Consider the following 20,052-nt stretch of genomic DNA (forward strand, 5'->3'; position numbering starts at 1 on the left):
TCTTTCAGTACATATTTCTTTGGAACTGAAAACTCATTTCCTTTAGTGTTTTGCCATGTATTCCCCACTTTGATCACTACTTACCTTTTCTTCCAACTCCTTGAGTTTCCTCATAAAGAATGTATGATGTGTTCCTACTTTTATCATTAACTTGGTCTTCACCTTTACTTTACCCTTACCTTGCCGTATGGGAATGAAAAGGATGAGGATTAACTTTTGGAATTTGCTTGATATCCGTAAGTTGCTAGGCAGATGAGACTTAAGAGTAGTAAAGAAATATTGTATATGCATAAGGCAAAATCGCCAATGAAATCCAATAATTTGCTAACTGGGTCACTATAAGCAATTTAAAGCTTAGTGAGCAAAACCTAAAAGACCAAAGGTGATTATTTGTGTTTTATGAGTTAGAAAGGTTTTTTTATTAATTTTATTTTTAATTTTTTAAAAAGATTTTATTTATTTATTTGACAGAGAGAGATCACAAGTAGGCAGAGAGGCAGGCAGAGAGAGAGGGGGGGGAAGCAGGCTCCCCCTAAGCAGAGAGCCCGATGTGGAGCTCGATCCCAGGACACTGAGATCATGACCTGAGCCGAAGGCAGGGGTTTAACCCACTGAGCCACCCAGGCACTCCTCAGAAAGGTTTTTGTTTTGTTTTTTTAAAAGATTATTTATTTATTTATTTGACAGAGAGATCACAAGTAGGCAGAGAGGCAGGCAGAGAGAGAGGTAAAAGCAGGCTCCCTGCTGAGCAGAGAGCCCGCTGTGGGCCTGGATCCCAGGACCCTGGGATCATGACCTGAGCAGAAGGCAGAGGCTTTAACCCACTGAGCCACCCACGCGCCCCCCTCAGAAAGGGTTTTAAAAGCAATTTGGAAATTAAGCTCAGGGGACTATGAAAAGGAATTCAGGAAGGTTAACTGATTTAGCAAACCAGGTTTGTAGCACCAGGTAAAAGAGGGAGTCTTACATTGAATGGAATCTCCTTTCTTTCTTTCTTTTTTTTTTTTTTTTTTTAAGAATTTATTTCTTTATTTGACAGAGAGAGAGAGAGAGATCACAAGTAGGCAGAGAGGCAGGCAAAGAGAGAGGGGGAGGCAGGCTTCCTGCCTAGTAGAGAGCCCGATGTTGGGGCTCTATCCCAGGACCCTGAGATTATGACCTGAGCCGAAGGCAGAAGCTTAACCCATTGAGCCACCCAGGCACCCCTGGGAATCTCCTTTCTTGATGGGTTCTTATCCCCCCCCCCCTTTTTAAATGTATGATATTTTGGAGATAATTATTCCTTTGGCATTAAACAGGACAGATACAAATTCTCTTTGAAAACTGTGGGACATTATGCAAAAATAATGCTTAAATATTATGAAAGGAATATGTTGCTTTTGGTAAAAAGCATTTTCATTTTCATTTAGAACAAGAATTGAAGTCTCCTTTCGGCTGACTTAACCATTTTATAGATGGGGCAAAAATGAGGTCACAGTAGATGGTTTCTACAGCATTATACAACTATTTAGTGACGAAGTTGATGATAAAACTCAAGATTTCAGAAACTAACCCAGTGATCTTTTATTATAGCATATTGCCTGTATTCTATAGGAGGAGAAGAAGGTTGAATGATGTTCAAGGTTGATGATCTACCTTGTAGATCAAACTACGGTGAAGTAACCCTATACCCGCCGGCATGGCTAAAATTTAAATGACTGACAATACCAAGTGTTGACTATGATATGGAGCAACTGGAGAGGTCAGGAGGCATGGCTGGTGGGAGTAAAGAAAGACACAACCACTTTGGAGAGCAGTTTGGCAGTTTCTAATGTTAAATACATTTACCCTAATGCCTCGGAGTTCTGCTTCTGTGTATTTATCCATCAGAAAGGCCTCTATACGAATGTTCATTGCAGCTTTATTATAACAATAGTTCATATGTTCCTCAACTGGTGAACAGATAACTTGTGGTATATTTATACAGTGGAATACTACTCAGCAACCAAGGGGAAGGGATTGCTGATACACTGTGGCTGGAAGTCAAGAACGCATTGAAGGAAAGAGAGAGACACAAAAAGAGTATATTCTGCACAATTGTATTTATGTGAAGCCCTAGAACAGACAAAACTAATTGATAGGGTTGGAAATCAGAAAGGTGAGTGAGTGTGGGAGTTGACTATAGAAGGCACTTGTGGGTGAGGAAAGGGTTCTGTCTGTTGCTTGAGGGGGCGCAAGTATACACATTTGTGCAAACTCATCACACTGTACACTTAACAGGGGTACATTTTGTTGCATATAAACTATACTTCAATATAGTCGAATTTTTTTTTTTAAATAAGAAATACGATTATGAGAAGCTGGGGTGTCAAAAGCAAAGCACACTTGGTATAAGGCAAAAAATATTTTTACCTTGCCTTTGAATTTTCTGTGGTTCTATTTCGTCACCCAAACTTGTGGTCCTTCTGTTGTCATCCCCTTGGCACTTGTCTGAGAACACAGATATAACTACAAGCAAGCATACCATTGTGAAAAAAACTGAACAGTCCACCCATGCACATTTCCATGAGCAAGTTTCTTCTTTTCTGGAAGATATTTTGCCAACTTAAGCCGTAATCATGAGAATCATTTAGAACTTCAGTTATTAATTCTTGTTTAGTTACCAAAATTTTACCAGCATCGCTATACATGCAAATAAAATAATACCCGGAGAAATGCCAAGTGTTCTTGGCATTTTTCTCGAGGAGGAAGTTTAGAGGATTTGTAGACTGAGTAGGTTGAATTTATAGCCATCTTCTCTGCTAAAAAATCTAAAAATAAAAACGTTGGCATCATGATTGGTGTTCTGAGTCAGATTTTAAATCCTGTAAGCCTGTAGCTTAGCAAAATGCTATTCAGAAAACCCTAAACTGCATATATAATGTATCCTTGTCTTGCCAATTCTCCTGCCAGCTTCTTTCAGAGATTTCTTTCAGCAATGTCTGAGACTAGAATTGAAGTCATAGGAGTCCCCTTGAAATGAGTTCTAGACATAAGATGAAAGCAGCATTGCTTCTCACTGAGTCAAAAATTCCCAAGAGCTTTCCTTTAAGTGTGTTAGAGGATTTTTAAGTAACTTTTAGAACCTAAGGTACATGATGGAGATTCTAACTGAGTAAAACTGATTTTTGTTTATTCATGTTTTCTTTTGGCAACAATATAATGCCAGTGCTATTATTTATCACACTTTTGGCTATAGTACTTTCATATGGTACATTTATTACTTCATTTACAAAAAAAAAAAAGATTGAGTACCTATCACATGATAGGTATTTTACCTAACAGCACGATATAAAGAAGAAGAATGATGTCTGTCCTCCAGGAGCTTACTGTTCATAAGGAGACATGCAAACAAATACTTTATTGTGATGAATGTGATTGCCAGAATCAGGTGTGTGGAAGAGCAGCCTGGTGTGTGCCTGCCTAGGAAGGTTAAGTCTATGCAGTCTAACTTGTCACTTTAGGCTAATCTTTCCTTATTGATCTTCTGCCTGAATGATCTAGCCGTTGATGAAAGGGGGCATTAAATCCCCTGCTATTATTGTATTGCTGCCTGTTTCTTCTCTTAGGTCTGTTAATATTTGCTCTATCTACTTAAGTGCTCCTATGCTGGGTACATAAATATTTACACATAATATATCTCTTGTTGGTTTGACTTCTTTATCATTATATAATGACCTTCCTTGTCTCCTATTACAGCCTTTGTTTTAAAGTCTATTTTGTCTGATGTAAGTATAGCTACTAAGTTTTCATTTCCATTTGCATGGAATATCTTTTTCCATTCCTTCACTTTCTGCCTGTGTGTGTCTTTACTTCTGAAGTGAGTCTTCTTCTTTTCTTTTAATCCATTCAGATACTCTCTGGAGAATTTAGTTGATTTACATTTAACGTGGTTATTGGTAGGTGTGCACTTACTGCCCTTTCATTCATTATTTTCTGGCTGTTTTGTAATTCCTTTGTTCCTTTTGTTCTTCTGTGGTTCTCTTCCTTTGTGATTTGATGCTTTTCTGCAGTGGTCTCCTTGATTCCTTGTCCTATATCTTCTGTGTATCTGGAAATGTCAGGGAAGAATGGATAGAAAGCCCCATTGGAGCCACACCCTAGATGTGGCTAACCTGCGGTACTCACCATGAGGGCAGAAGTGGCTGCCACAAAGGCTCAGAGACAGTTGGTGAGAAACTGCGAGTGAGTGGGTATTGTTGGAAGGTGGATTGTGAGGTGGATAGTTACGGGAATTGAGGCTTGTATGTCATACAAGGCTTGAGACCTCTTCTCTTAAATTGGTAGTCCTCAATCCTGTGCATTTTATTTTATTTATTTATTTATTTTAAAAAGATTTTTTTCATTTATTTGACAGAGAGAGACACAGCAAGAGAGGGAACACAAGCAGGGAAAGTGGGAGAGGGAGAAGCAGGCTGCCCACAGAGTGAAGAGCCTGATGTGGGACTGGATCCCAGAACCCTGGGATCATGGCCTGAGCTGAAGGCAGATGCTTAACCGACTGAGCCACCCAGGTGCCCAATCCTGTGCATTGTAACCATCTGGAAAGCTTTTTTTTTTTTTTAAACGTTCATCCTTAGATCCCAGAACCATTGAATTAGTATCTTCAAGAAGAAGACTGGAGCGTGTTTGGTTTTTTAAATGTCCGCAGATTCTGACTCGCAGATTATCTATTATTTATAGGTAATGAATATCTACTGAGGAAATTTGAGCAGGGGCATGTCATGCCCTGACATGTTCAAACCAAGGACTGGAGAGCTTTTTATAAACTGGTGTCCGTCTTACGAACACTGTTTCTATAGCTGCAGATAGATCACTGTCATTTCCCTTAACTCCGAACACCAAGAGGGTCATTGTTCTAGACATAAAGAAATAGTAGGTTCCAATTACCACCACCTATCGAGCCCTATTATGGGAGTCACCTAGTCATCGTGTCTGCCTCTCCACCGCACCAGGGCAAAACTAAAGGCTGATAAGCTTTTACTCTATAGCTATTTAAGGATTGTTTTAATGCAACAGAAAAAGTGTTATGTCTTTTTAACTCCAGGCATGTCAGCCTGTCTTAAAAGTGATCCAAGGAAGCCGAGACAGTTCTTCTACTCAGCCTTTTCTGTGTCACAAATATGGGTCAGATAATGGCTGTGGGGCTGCACGTGTCAAAGCGGCCAGCTCTCTGAACTGTAGCCACACTGAAGTGTAAAGGAGGAAAGCCTGATTTAAATAGTTATTAGAATCTACTTCTCTCCTTGCTTTTTTCCTCTTCTGCAGAACCCTGCGATGGCCTCTGCTACAGACAGTGTCAGAGAAAGACAGTGGAATGTTCCCAGGTGAACAGGAACTGTGGAAAGCCGTTTATAGCCCTAAGAAGCTAGAGATTTCTCCTAAGGGGAAGTTTTCCTTCCTCAGGAACTGAACCTGAAAGAAAAGCCGTCCATGTAGAAATCACTGGAGACCTTTTGGTACTTCTCCCTTCAAGCAGGCCTGCCCATTGGCCTCTTGTGGGAAAGAAAATTTTTGTTGTTCATTGAGAGACCCAGAAAGGAGAGGTTTGGAAAATATATTGGGTTTTTGAATATCTGGGCTGGAATTGAGATATTACTTCTAGTCTTGAAAAGGCATCTGGCCATATATTATAATAGGTGGGCACCCTTTTTTTGTGTTCCAAGACCTAGACAACAAATAAGAAAGTCAGGTAAGTATACTGACCTCGCCACCCTCCATCTACACTGGGCTGCATGTTGAAAGGGGTGACTGAGGAGGGTTTGTTGTTATAGCTGCAGGTCAGTGAAGAGCCTACTGGGAGAATTTTTCTTTCATCTCTTGGCCCTTGTTAATCAGACCTCATGCTCACTTATACAGTATTTAAAACACTGAACTCTGTAGTCATACAATTTATTTAGCAACCTTTAATAATGTTTTTTGAATGTTAATTATATGTATAGGTCTACAGTGCTCTTAGGTTGTAAAGATTGGACGACATGTATAAAAACGATTAATTGCTGTGCCTCTTCCCTTGTCCCCTTTACATGTATGTATGTATGTATGCAAATAAAAAGGAAATGGGAAAAAGAGGACATTAATGGCAGCCAAATAGGGCTGATCTGTATTATGGCCAAAGGGAAAACAGCATAAGCAACCAACCTGAGCCAGGACAAATCTGATTCCTGGGCAGAACCTCAAGTAACACTGTAGATCTAAATATCCAGGGGAAGTGGGACCTTGTTGGATGTGGAACAGTGTCCTGACCACTGGTGCATTGGCGAGCCTCTTATAGAGACCTCGGGGCTGCAGATGAAGCTGGAGATCATTGACATCATCAAAACATTTAAAAAATGAAATGGCTTCGGCACCTGAGTGGCACTGGTTGAGCACCCAAATCTTGATTTTGGCAGGGGTTGTGATCTTGGGGTCGTGGGATCCATTCCTGACTTGGGCTCCATGCCCCCTGTGGAGTCTGCTTGTGATTCTATCTCTCTGCTGCTTTTCTCACTTGCATGCTCTCTCTCAAAAAAAAAAAAAAAATAAATAAATAAAATCTTCAAAAAATAAAAATGAAAAAAGATGGAATGGCTGTCTCAGAAAGTAAGAAGATCCCATCCGTGTGTCTGCACCAGTCAAACCTAGCCTTATACAAGGTGGCAGACATTGAGGAAATGTGTATTTAATAAATACCCACATGACAGCATTGGCAAGAAGCTTCACACTGTTATTAGAGTCGGTAGTTCTGTGGAGGAATCCAGAGTGGGACCATAGCTATAGGGTAAGTCACAGCTTGAGAGAAACAAGTGCGAAACTGTGAGGGGATACACTCTCACTACTATACCCACCCTGCCCTTATTTTAAGTGATTATACGATCTTGAATACATTCTCATAAAAGTATTGAAAATATATTAATAAGGAAGAGAGGGGGGGAAACTCCCTTGTTTTGATAGCCAAATGTAGCTCGCCCCTCACTGTCTGGTTGAGTCTTAACTATTGTCTTTATTTTCAGTAGACATTTTTCCAAATTTTTCTGCATTTTGTGTTTAGCATGTTTCTTTTAACATGAACAGGTTACAGGTTAAGGTTCTTCGTGAATGATTTTAGAGGCAATATTAATCCTGGTAGGATATAAGAGGCAATATTATTCCTGGTAGGATATAATATATTCTAGTCTTAATTTGCTTAACTTTTCCCCTAATGTTGGACATGAAGGTTGTATCGACTTTTCCCCTGTTATAAATATTGAGTAAAAGGTTTAGAGTGTTTTATAACGTTTGAGTAACAGTTGCTCAATAGGTTTCCCAGATCCTTTTACTTATTTATACTGTAATCAATAATATGTGTCAAAATTTGCCAAAACTTCCTCTCCTTGGGTATTGATATATATATATATTTAAAGATTTTATTTATTTATTTGACAGAGATCACAAGTGGGCAAAGAGGCAGGCAGAGAGAGAGGAGGAAGCAGACTCCCTGCTGAGCAGAGAGCCCAATACGGGGGGCTCGATCCCAGAACCCTGAGATCATGACCTGACCCGAAGGCAGAGGCTTAACCCACTGAGCCACCCACGTGCCCCTGGGTATTGATATTTAAAATAACTTTTCTAGGGGTGCCTGGGTGGCTCAGCAGTTAAGCATCTGCCTTTGGCTCAGGTCATGATCTCAGGGTCCTGGGATCAAGCCCCACAGCATGGGCTCCCTGCTCAGCGGGAAGCCTGCTTCTCCCTCTGCCACTCCCCCTACTTGTGTTCCCTCTCTCCCTGTGTCTCTCTCTATCAAATAAATAAATAAAATGTTAAAAAAAAATTTACAAAATAAAATTGCTTTTCTTTCTGCACATGTGGAAAATAGTACATGCAGTGGGATCTGCAGAGGATGGGTGCTTTTGGAGGGAAGCAGGGGTCGTGCCCAGGGCAAGTGGCAGGAAGCACAGCTGAAAACTGGCAGGACCTCAGACATCGCAGCAGTTCCCCAAAATCTGTGTCCCCCTCCACCGGGTCGCCCAGCCCACGCAGCCCATTTGTCTGATTTGTCTCTTTATGTGCCTCTTCTTTGCCTCTGGCTGTGCCTCACGGCCTTAGTGTGTTGTCTGTCTTTCTGTGTCGCATTCTCATTTCTGCGTCTGCGGCTGGCCTCTCTTTGTCTTCCAGCCCCTCTCTGTCTACGCACCCTGCTGTCCCATTCTCTCTGCTTTCCCTGCCTGTGGTTCAGAATAGACCCCGGGATATCCCACGTGTCTCCCAAGTTAAGTGTCCTTACAGTCAGCCTCTTTCCCCTTGTCTGCCTCCCAAATTCTGGACAAAGAGAATCACGTCGGTGCAGGTGAGTCAATACAGTGGCTGCCCTTGGTTTGGGGGACTCCGGTGGCCGGGGAGGGGCTGGCTTTCAGAGAGAGGGGTGCTAAGGAGAGGAGTCCCTCTCACAGGTGCCTATAATGAGACTATGGCACATCCTGCCCCCACATGCCCCCACAACCGGTCATGGTGAGCTCCTCTCTGAGGAGAGAATTCAGCAAGCAGGCCTTGTGTTTTTCCTGGGCCTTTTAAAGGAAGAGGTTAAGTGCAGACCCTTTCTTGATCGTTTCCATCCATTGTGATAGATTACCTATCTTTTAGGATGAGATTTGCCATCCCTGAAGCTGAGAAGAATTTGCTGAGTTTGCCCCATCCCTGACATTGTGTGTGTGTATGTGTGTGTGTACGCACAGGGGAGGTGGGTGAAGCATACGGCAGACTGATGGCCGCACGTACAGGTTTGCCTTTTCTTTTTCTTTTCTGCAGTTCCTAAAACTCTAACTCATCCAGACTTTTCATTCATTTTTCTTTCCTTTTTTTTTTTTTTTTCTTTCTGTATTGACTCTTAAGGTAGGAAGCTCATTTCGTATTCAGAATTAACCATGGGGTTTTCCACAAGGAGGACAATTGCTCACTCTGACCCTGGAAGGCCCGGGTCAGCACCAGCATTGGCAGGCCATGGCAGGTGAGGAGGAGACAGAGCCTTCACCTGAAAACCTGAGTTGGGGCTGGGGGGATTAGTGCTGACCTCAGGGTTGATGGCAAGGCTGAGAGTCAGCCTGGAATGAGGTCAGACTGAAGAATGGGGGCCGAGCCGGCCCCGCAGGGTAAGTCGGAGGAGAGCCAGGAGGTGGTGGGAGAAGAGCTGGGGGGTGGCCTGAGTTAGCACTTGCTTCCCAGCTCTCCTGTGGGGTTGCTGGAATAATCTATCCCCTAAGGTGTCGTATTTCTTCAGTTGTTCGATGAGTGATGCCTATTTATGAAACCACATTCTACAGGCATCAGGGGCGTCCACTGAATACTCAGTTTCCCTCCCATCCTGGCCACTCAGCCACCCAGTTCCCTGAGTGAAAATAGTTCTGTGGTTGAGGAAATTGAGGCACCAAGAGGCAGATCTCAAGGTCACTCTGTGGCTAGGGCAAGGCCATCTTTCTGCCACCCTATCTGTGCTGTCCCGCTGCTTCCCGTTGGAATTGTCTGGAACACAGTCCAGACACTGAAGCATTTGAGGATAGTGATGATTATTTTTTTAATCATCTGTTTTCTATTTTCCACCTATATGATATCTTTTCTGAGGCCAGGCCATTCCTGTTAGTCCCTATTGCAGTGTACATAAGTTACTCTAGGGTATTTTTTTTTTTTTTTTTAGATTTTATTTATTTATTTGACAGAGAGAGTACAAGTTGGCGGAAGGGGCATGGGGAGAGGGAAAAGTAGGTTTCCAGCTGAGCAAGGAGCCCGATATCGGGCTCTATCCCAGGACACCGAGATCATGACCTAAGCTGAAGTCAGACACTTAACCTGCTGAGCCACCAAGATGCCCCTATTCTAGGGAGTTTTAAAAATAAGTAGCAGATACAATACTAATGATGTTAAAGGTACAGAGATTTCATAGATGTCTTTGAGGGGCTTGCTATGTGTAGCCTCTCTGCTATCTGTCAGACTTAGTAGTAATGAGGAATGAAATCTGTGCTGACTATAGAAACATACAAGCAGTTGCTGAAATTCACTACTTTTCATGTATCTTCTCTACAAAATGCGTTTTTAAAAATTCAACAATATAGGGATGCCTTTGTGTCTCAGTCAGTTAAGCATCTGACTCTTGATTTCTGCTCAGGTCATGATCTCAGGGCCGTGAGATCAAGCCCTGCATTGGTCTCCACACTTACTGTGGAGTCTGCTTGTCCCTCTCCCTCCTCTTACTTGCATGCCCCCCCCAAATAAATAAATAAATATAATCTTTTAAAAAAATTCAGCAATATGACTTTCTATACAAATGTGATAGTTCAACAAAGGTTTAAAAAATCTTGCAATATGAATTCTTTGGTTTGCTTTCATTTCCAGATAAGCAGACATTTACTGAAATTAGAACTTTGTGGGGGCACCTGGGTGGCTCAGTTGGTTAAGTGTCTGACTCTTGATTTCTGCTCATGTCATGGTGTCAGGGTCGTGAGCTCGAACCCTATGTCTCTCCTGGATGTGTGTGGAGCAGCTTAAGATTCTCTCCCTCTCCCTCTGCCCTTCCCCTACCTCTGCTCACATGCGTGCTCTCTCTCTCTCAACACCCCCCCAAAACAAAACAAAACAAAACAAAAAGAAACAAAACCAACTTTGGGAGAGTAGCAAAAACCACAGATTTCCCAGCCTTAGAGGTCCTTGTGAAAAAGGATTCTTTTGTCTGAATGGGAGTAGGGAGGGATTCCTACAGTGGACCATGGCCTGTATTTGTCCACCAGTTTAGAGCACGTGGGGAATGATGGGACCAGAGCATTCCCACCCTGTTTCCTGATGCTGCACTTGGGGTGCTGCCACTCTGATCTACATTCTGGAGTTGACTTTGAAGGCATCTTCCCCCTATAAGAAGTGCCATCATCTCTCTACTTTAAGTGCATTGAGTAGGTCTCTCTGGGCTAGCTTGAGTACAGGATCATGAGTTAAATTTTTCTATAGAAAAATGTTTTGAGTTTGAAACAGCTGATTTAGAATACCTTCTAAAACATAACCTCTTGAAAGTTGGAATTATCTGTGCTTGCTCAGTTTTATCCTGTTCTTTTATTGCAGACAATAGAATCTGGGGTGCTCTTTAGACTAGTGATGGGTGGACTTGTGTGAATATTTTAACCTATATGGTGGTATTTCTGAGAATTGAAGACATAGTAAAAAAAAAAAAATTTTTTTTTTTTATATGTGGGTGTGAGTCATTGCTGAATGTAAAGCAGGAGTACAGATCGAAGATCAGCCAACCGTTTCAGAGCTTGAAAGTCATTTTAACATCACATCCAGATTTGGCTTTCAGTCGTTCTGTAAAGGTTTTAATTAGACCCAACTGCTTGTAACTAGGGCCTTGGTAATGGAAGCTGTTACTGCTACCCACATAGAAGAATGCCTTTGAGATCTTGGAGGGGGGACCAGTGTTTCATTTCTGGGTCTGAGTGTCAGCAACCTCTCAAATGAGGAGGCGTGTCCACAATCTAGTCACGATTTCTAGGATGACTAATGTGGCAGGCAGGGTTGACAAGTCTTGGGATTTATATTGGTATTTCCACGTGTTGAGGTTGCCTTTGACCTTTGACTTGGCTATTTCATTCTTTCCTTTCCATAAGTTCATTAGAGCATATAGATTCAGAAGCTTTATGTAGACTAATCTGAAAATGTAGTCTTCCATGCTGGTGTTATATTACTCATTGGGTTTTTTTATTTTTTTATTTAATTTACTTTTATTTTTTTTAAAGATTTTATTTATTCATTTGACAGAGAGACACAGTGAGAGAAGGAACACAAGCAGGGGGAGTGGGAGAGGGAGAAGCAAGCTTCCTGCTGAGCAGGGAGCCTGATGTGGGACTCAATCCCAGGACCCTGGGGTCATGACCTGAGCCAAAGGCAGACACTTAACGACTGAGCCACCCAGGTGCCCCTCATTGGGTTTTTTAAAAGATTTATTTATTTATTTGAGAGAGAGAGAGAGGCAGAGAGTGAGAGAATGATTGGGAGGGGCAGAGGGAGAGGGAATTTCAGGCAGACTCCCTTCTGAGTACAGAACCCCATTTGGTACTCCATCCCATGACTGAGATCATGACCAGAGCTGAAGCCAAGAGTCGGTCACTCAACCAAGGGCACCACCCAGGTGCCTGTGATCATTTATTTTTAATTGAATATGCTGTATTAAAGCACTTTCAGAACACAGATAGTTCTTTTTTGAATCTTAGGACTAAATGCCAGTGTCACAGCTAGTGCCACAGCTGGTGTCGCATTTGACTCCGCAAAAGTAGATTTACCCCATGCCAGTGGTTTTTGTGGGAAGAGATTGATAACTATATGTCTGATTCTATTTGATTCAAAGGTTATTTTTAGGAAGAGAGGATTTTAAAAATTGATACATAATTTCACATACCACAAAATTTACTCTTTTAAAATGTGTCAGTTAGTGATTTTTTAGAAAAATATTTATTTGACAGAGAGAGAGCACAAGCAGGGGAAGTAGCAGGCAGAGGGAAAGGGAGAAGCAGGCGCCCCACAGAGCAGGGGGAGCTCAATGTGGGACTCAATCCCAGGACCCTGGGACCACGACCTGAGCTGAAGGCAGTCACTTAACCAACAGATCCACCCAGGTGCCCAGTGATTTTTTTTTTTTAAATACATTCACAAAATTGTGTGATGGTCATCATCATCTAATTATGGTACATTTCTAACCACCCCAAAAGGAATAGCCTTCTTCCCCATTTTGCCTATCTTCAGGCCCTGGCAAACATAATCTACTTTCTATCTCTATAGATTTGCTTATTGTGGAAATTTTATATAAATGGAATTACATAATGTGTGACTCCCCCCCCCCCAAATATTTATTTATTTATTTATTTATTTTAATAGAGAGATCACAAGTAGGCAGAAAGAGAGGGGAAGCAGGGTTCCCGCTGAGGAGAGAGCCCGATGTGGGGCTCGATCCCAGAACCCCGAGATTATGACCTGAGCCAAAGGCAGAGGTTTTACCCACTGAACCACCCAGGCACCCCTGTGTGGCCTGTTTTATCATTCTTCCTTCACTTACATGTGGTTCATCCACTTGTAGCTTGACTCAATGTTTTATTCCTTTTTACAGATGAATAATATTCCATTGTCTGATCTCTTAGTTCGGGCTTCTATGACAAATAACCATACACTGGTTGGCTTAAATGGCAAGCAAACATCTCTTTCTTTTAGTTCTGGAGTCTGGTCCAGAACTAATATATCTGATCTGGAATCAGATATATTATAAAAGTTTGACCACTAGCTCTATTTTGGTTTCTTAACCATAGACTGAAACTTAAAACCTAAGTCAAAGAACAGTTCTGAAAATTAAATAACATTATATATGTGAAAGCATCTAGCATAGTATCTGGGAAATGACAGGTACCAAATAAATATCTCTTGCCTTTCCCATACCCTCCTCAGAGATGCAAGAAAACTTTCTTTGTGCCTTATAAGATCATTTTAAGTTCTTCTTTAAAATCAGCCTTCCTCAAGTTAGAAACTGTTTTCCCCAAAGTTATCATATAGATTAGTATTAGTGAGTTTTCTAGTCTATTCTATAGTATTGTTTGTAGCACAGTGTTTTAGACTTTGCTCGCTACTTTATCCCCACTGTCTAGAGTTGTCCCTGACTGATAGTAAATGATCAGTAAACATTTGTGAAGTAAATACTTAATGTCGACCCCATTTTCTTGGGATTCCCATTACTTGGGTGAATATGTGCAAATTGCTTGAGCTGTGTTTTGAAGCCTACATAACAGTTGTGTGAGTACTTAATTTCTGAGATAATTTCCACAAGATTTCTTTGAGCATTTTGTCCAGTTAATTAAGAGTGCCTCTCTCTGAAGTGCTACTTCTTTTCTCCAAATGATATTTTACTTCCTATTCAGATGTTTCCTCTTCAGGGCAATTTCAGACTGAGGTAGAAAAGATTGAGTCTGAGTATAAACTTTGGAAAACAAGAGGGGAACGAGAGCAGGGAAGTTGGGTATATGTGATAATGTGAGACCAGGGAGGGCCTTTTAGGGGACTGTTGGGTCAAACAGGGAAGCATGTTCCCAGTTTCTGACACTTGCTTTTGGTTTTTATGTGATTTTCATGGTTTCTTGTAGTTTCTCTAGACCAAGTCTAGACATGAAACTGTAAACAAAGAATGTCTAAGTGTTATTTACCAGCTGTTGTGTGCCTAATTTATAACCAAGAAGTGGTGCCTATGCATGTTAAACTACTATCTACATGATGGATAAACCAACCTTTAAAAGTAAGAGAACAGATAATTTCATGGACTCAGGATAATTGAGTTTTAAAGCTAGACAGGATTGTCACGCTGAAGGACTATTAAGTGTCACCTCAAAGAAGACATTCCATGGTCACATGTGTTTGAATGGCTTCAACAAAATAAACAGGCATTTGTTTTAACTGTAGGACTTTTCAGCACCTTTAATGTGCCAATGTGTATTACACTGTGTCTTCAATAGTGAAGGTAGGAGCAGTAATCAGCAAGGTCACTGGTCTGTGGGGACTTATATTTATTTCACTGCCACAGAGTACCCTGTTTACCAGAGCACTTTTTTTTTTTTAAGATTTTATTTATTTATTTGTCAGAGAGAGAAAGACAGAGCACACATACAAGCAGGGGGAGCGGCAGGCTCCAAGCCCAGCAAGGAGCCCTTGGGGACTCCATCCCAGGATGTCAGGATCATGACCCAAGCTGAAGGCAGATGCTTAACCGACTGAGCCACCCAGACCCAGGTGTCCCTAGCAGAGCACATTTTGAGTAATTATGATGTAGGGTAGCTCCTTAATTTTTCAGGCATGAACTCCGATTCTGAGCTGCTATTTCTGGGAAGCCATGACTGTTAGTACATAGAAGCTGCTTGTGTCTCTCTGTTGTGCTACTAAAAGACCTATCCAAAAAGGAAACATTTAAAGTAGGAGCTATAATCAAACTCCTGAAACACCACAAATATGTATATATATAACTTATAAGATACTTTATAGCTTCTAAGAGCTACATATTTATTTATCTTTAATCTGTTATGTGTATAGCTTGGTTTGTGTAGGGCCTGATAATCTCTGATCTAATGAATTTACAAAATTTGATTCTTGCAGCTTTTACTCTGATATGTACTCCTTAAAATAAAGGACAGGAAGAAGCAGGAGAAGGCCACTGACTTCTGTGAAATAAACAGAGCTCGGAGGCTACCTTGTTCTGAGTTGTCAGATAGGCATGTTATGGCTGGAACGCATTCCTGGAGTTCTTGGCTAGAACAGTGTGATACAGGCTCCTCTCTTCCCCTCTTAGTTCTTCCAGATGCCCTCCTTCCTCCCAAACACTCCTTGCTTCCAAGTCCCATACAGTCTGTTTCTTTAACTTTCTTTAAAGAGGGGGGTGAGCGTTGTGGGGAGAGTAGCGAGAGAGTCAGAAGGGGACTTGGTGCTCGAGCTGCCTTCACGTCCGGTGAGCGCAGTGGCCTGGTGTGTCACCGCTGTGGTGGAGAAGCCTCGCAGGTGGGTGCTCGGTGTCAGTAGTTTCCATTCACACCTCCAGTCTATAGACCCCAGCACCATGGCTGGTCTTAACTCTGTTCTGGGAGGGTGGCCACCTCACCCTGTTGGGAGGCGTGATGCAGGCAGATTCTCTCTCCGGGATCCTAACGTGTTTCCAACAAGGGAGACAAAAGCCAGAAAGAAAGAAGAATCAGAGAACGCAGAGGATGGGCTGGGGGTATCTGAGTCCGAATCCGAGGTTGGTGAAGTTGGGGGAAGTAGGTAAAGCCGGATCAGGTGACCATTTGAGGACAATGAACTATTCAAGTCAGAAAGTAATTGCTTTTTCATTTTTATATCAGTGACATGTGTTCCTTATGTTTAAAAATCAAGCAAAACAAAAAAAGGTCAAAGGAGAAATTAAAATATTACCCCAAAAATCTCAACCAGAAAATAACCAGTGTTGGCCTTTATTTCAGGCTTGCCTCTATACCTGTAGTGAGAGAGATGGACAGAGGGATGGACAGATAAATGACAGGCAGAAATAATTGTGTAAGATTGAACTCATACTAAATGGAGTTTTATTTTTTATTTCTTTTTTTTTTTTTTTTAAGATTTTATCTGTTTGAGAGAGAGAGAGCAAGCAAGCACAAGTGGTGGAGGAGTGGAGGGAGAGGGAGAAGCAGACTCCCCACTGACCAGGGAGCCTGACACAAGGCTGGGTCCTTGGACTCTAGGATCATGACCTGAGTTGAAGGCAGGTGCTTAACTGACTGAGTCACCCAGGTACCCCTAAACGGAGTTTTAAAAGTAAAATATTCTAGTTGATCTTACTTGAATTTAACAAAAGGAAAATAAATTGCCAATCTTCTGAAAAGTCATCTTTTATCTGAAGAGGGTTAGTTCTCCAAGTGCAGAAGAGAGATGAGCACCTCCAGCAGGTTTGGGAGTCAGAATGATTTGCGCACGCACTAATAGTATGATAAACAATCTGTCGCTCTTGCCCAGCATCCCTACCCTGGTTTCAGATGGTTCTCACTTGTTTTATTTTTATTTTGTTAGGATTTATACTTTTGACCCCAGTAGTCATAATTCCCCTGGTTATTCCCTGACTGCTTCAGTCATAATCAATGCACTGTTAACCATTGGTCTTTCTCCATGGCTTGGTCATTCTTGGTCATTTAACGTGTGGGGGGGCTCATTGTCATTAAGATTCGTTGGAAAAGGGCGTTTGGATGCCATGTTTTCTGAGAGGGTTTATTTTTGGAAGCGGTTGCCTTTTGCCTTTAGTTTTGAAACACAACCTTGCTATGGCCCACATTATCTTCTAAAGAGGTGTCAAAGTCTACTAGCAATTTATGAGAACACCTGTCATGAATTGGGAACTTTTAGGAATTGGAGGCAAACAGACATTGGTTCAGGCAAGCAGAAGAGGTTATTATACTGGGCAGTGGTAAATTAAGTTGGTAAATCAGATGTTGGATTATGAAAACACTTGAATATTAAGAACCTGGGAGACTGGCTGTTTTCTCCATTAACTTCTCATTTCCTTGCCAAATCTATAACTTTACGGTAGGCTGAATGACAGTTACCCAGCAGCTTTGTGGAGCTGTTTCTAGGACTTTGTAAACGGTGCAGGAACCCCCTTAAAAGGCTTCTTGCCTTCCCTCCCCACTCTCTGTGAAAAGGCACCTGGCTGGCCAAGAGTGGATTTTGTTGCCTTCTGAAGATAGTAGAAAATGGTAAATATTTTCATCTACCAAAAAAATTAACATCTGATAATTGTGTGGGCTAACATCTTTCTGTTGCAAAATATGATCTTTACCTATCACTAACTATTGTCTTAAAGCAGCCATTATAAGCCATTCCTAAATGACACATGACCTTTACACATCTTTTTATAACATTCCTAATGGGTTATGAGTTGGAGGATCTGATCCTTTTAAAGAAGCTATCTCCATTCTGAAATAGTTTAAGGTACCTGTTAGTGTAGGTTGGGCTTATTACTAAAATTCCCCGCTGACCTTATGCAGAAAACTACTAGCTTGTCTCTCCTTGTAATTCATTCTCAAACGGTGGAGGGAATGGGAAAGAAAGTGGCCCAGATGAGTTACTACGTTTACATTTTGGCATCATCCTTTATGGTGACGCAGCTGCACACCAGCCATTGAGTTTTTCTAGTTGGTAGGGGTGAGAACACACCTGGAAGATTTCAGAGGTGGCGATGTCCTGAAGGTGTTCTCACTTCGTGCCAGAGAAAAGCTGGGAGGAAATCAGGGGTTTAGGATGGTGTGGTAAAGCTGTGTTGTCTAATGGCAGCTACGAGCCACAAAGGACTATGTATATTTAAATTACTTAAAGTTAAATAAAATTTAAAATTCAGTTTCTTAGTTGCACCGGCCACATTCAAGGACTCAACAGCCACCACCTGGGGTGAAGAGGCCTTGGTATCAGACAGCGCTGAAGATTCTATCGGCTACCTCCAGTTTCTGTGCTGGTCATGGTGTCATGAGGTCATGGTTAGGGCTCATTACAGTCTGCATGAGTTAATCTTCTGGCTTTTTCCTCTCCGTCTCTCTGCTTTCAATCATTCTTCGGCTCCAACTCAGATGATGAGGGACTGCTCTCTTTATTGCCTTGTTGGCACCCTCTGGTCTCTAAGCTTAAATAGGCTGCTGGGAATCCTGTGTGTGGCCCAGGTTAGATCTTTGCGCTGAGGGTCAAGTAGGCAATGGTATGGCCAAGGCCCAAGAGCTAACTAGTGTTCTTACTGAAGGATTCAATGGGACTTGGGATTTTGACTCTTTTTTTTTTTTTTTTTTTTTAAGAGAAAAAAGAGAGAGAGAGAGAGAAGGGGAGAGGGAGAAGGAGGGAAACTCGAGCAGACTTCCTGCTGAGCGTGGAGCCCGATGTGGGACCCTATCTCACAACCTGAGCCAAAGCCATGAGTCAGATGCCCCACTGACTGAGCCACCTAGATGCCACTTGACTCTTTAATTTAACAACAAAACTGCTCTTCAGAAATGTATCTGTCCCGGACTTTTACTTCAATTCCCTCTTTGTCTCTGGGTGTATGTTCTTGATGGAGAGTATGGTCCTGGTTCTGCCCTAGTTGTACTCCCATGATTGACCTTGTGACCTCAGTAGGAATGTTTCTGTGGAAAGCTGAGAACTCACTCCCAGCCTAAGCAACTGATAAATGCCAAATGATGAGTGAGAAATTCTGTGGTCTGTGCTAAAATGTATGTTTAAATGGTTCTTAAGGGTTTGTTTGCCTTCTCATATTTCCCGTTTTAGATTCCATTGTCCCTTTTGTAGTCTGTGACCATCAGGTACACAGCCACCTCGATCAGCTGACTGACCCACATGCTCTACTGTGTGCTTCATGTCCATGACTTTCTAAGGCAGGTCTCGCTTTGTTGACCAAGAGGCCTGCTACCAAGTCTGACATATGTGACAGGAGCACGATACTCTGGTAGGAGGAGCCTGCTGGCCTGAGGGTTAAGAGAAGGGGGTATTACTGCTGATTGAACTGTCCTTTTGATCCCATGTTCCTATGCTTCCCACCCAGAGTAGGGTCTGCTAAGGCTTCCAGGCCTAGTGCTATGATTATGTGAATCTGTGTAGCAAACAACCCCAAAACTTGGTAAGTTAAGACATGAATATTTTATTTAGCCCTCAAATCTGTGATGTGAATAGGATTGGGGGTTGGGGGAAGCTAGAGTCTGCTTCACTCAGGGTTGGCTGGGATGTGAGAAGGCTGGCAGGGGGATCCTCTAAAGACTCACTCACGTGCCTGAGAGTTAGTGGCGGTGTTTGGCTGGTGTGGGGTGTGGCCTCAGTTCTTTTAGAAACGAACCCCTCCAAGTGTTCCTTCTGCACTGCCCAGTCTGGGCTTCCTCACATCACGATGGCTTAGTTGAAGATGGAGCATCCTGAGAGACACAGCATCAGACGGAAGCTGTGTTCCTGTTTCTAATGTAGCCTTGGAAGTCACATGGAGAGGGGGTCACCTTGGGTCCAAGGGAAGGAAACAGTGGGGAGTGTTTGGGGATGAGGTGTATATTGGTGTCGTCATCTTTGAAAACTGTCTTCTACATTGGTAATGATGAATCAGAATTGGCATCAGCTCTCTTTAAGCCATAAATATAAGCCTTGAGATCTGACCTGTGTCTAGAAACTGGGGCACGTTGCCTTTCCAGGAGAGGATTGTCACTGCTCTGTGCTGGAGCAGCTCGTGGGTATGAGGGTGGGGGGTTGCCATTTGCATAACGCTGGGACTTCTTTGATGAGAGATGCCATCTGAATACAAAACAGGTCATTGAAACCCCTCCAGTGTGTTCACCTCCCTGACTCAGCCTAGGTCTGCAGTCCATTGGGGAATTCCAAGTGAAGAGCAGGGGTCTGGCTGCTGACCCTCATTTTTTAAAAAATGTATCTGATGGAATCCAGCAGGAGTTTTGATACATTATTTTCATCTCACATTCTGACTTGGGGTTTCTTGTAATTTCTATTGCTTATTAATTTTATAGTGCCCTCAGA

At 42.2% G+C, this 20,052-nt stretch overlaps 1 protein-coding gene across 7 annotated transcripts in view; it reads left to right on the plus strand.

Moving 5' to 3' along the window:
* The window catches only part of OSBPL3 (oxysterol binding protein like 3), a 176,546-nt gene that overhangs the window by 49,309 nt on the left and 107,185 nt on the right, over positions 1-20,052 (plus strand). The window contains exon 1 of one of the 7 annotated variants that reach the window (XM_082692185.1): positions 15,489-15,531. The exons of the other annotated variants lie outside the window; for them this stretch is intronic. The gene's annotated coding sequence lies outside the window, so the exon portion shown is untranslated. Of the gene's footprint in view, positions 1-15,488; positions 15,532-20,052 lie in introns of those variants that run through there. 7 annotated transcript variants of the gene reach the window in all.

The sequence above is a fragment of the Mustela nivalis genome (assembly GCF_964662115.1).
Source record: "Mustela nivalis genome assembly, chromosome: 12".
Taxonomy (NCBI): domain Eukaryota; kingdom Metazoa; phylum Chordata; class Mammalia; order Carnivora; family Mustelidae; genus Mustela; species Mustela nivalis.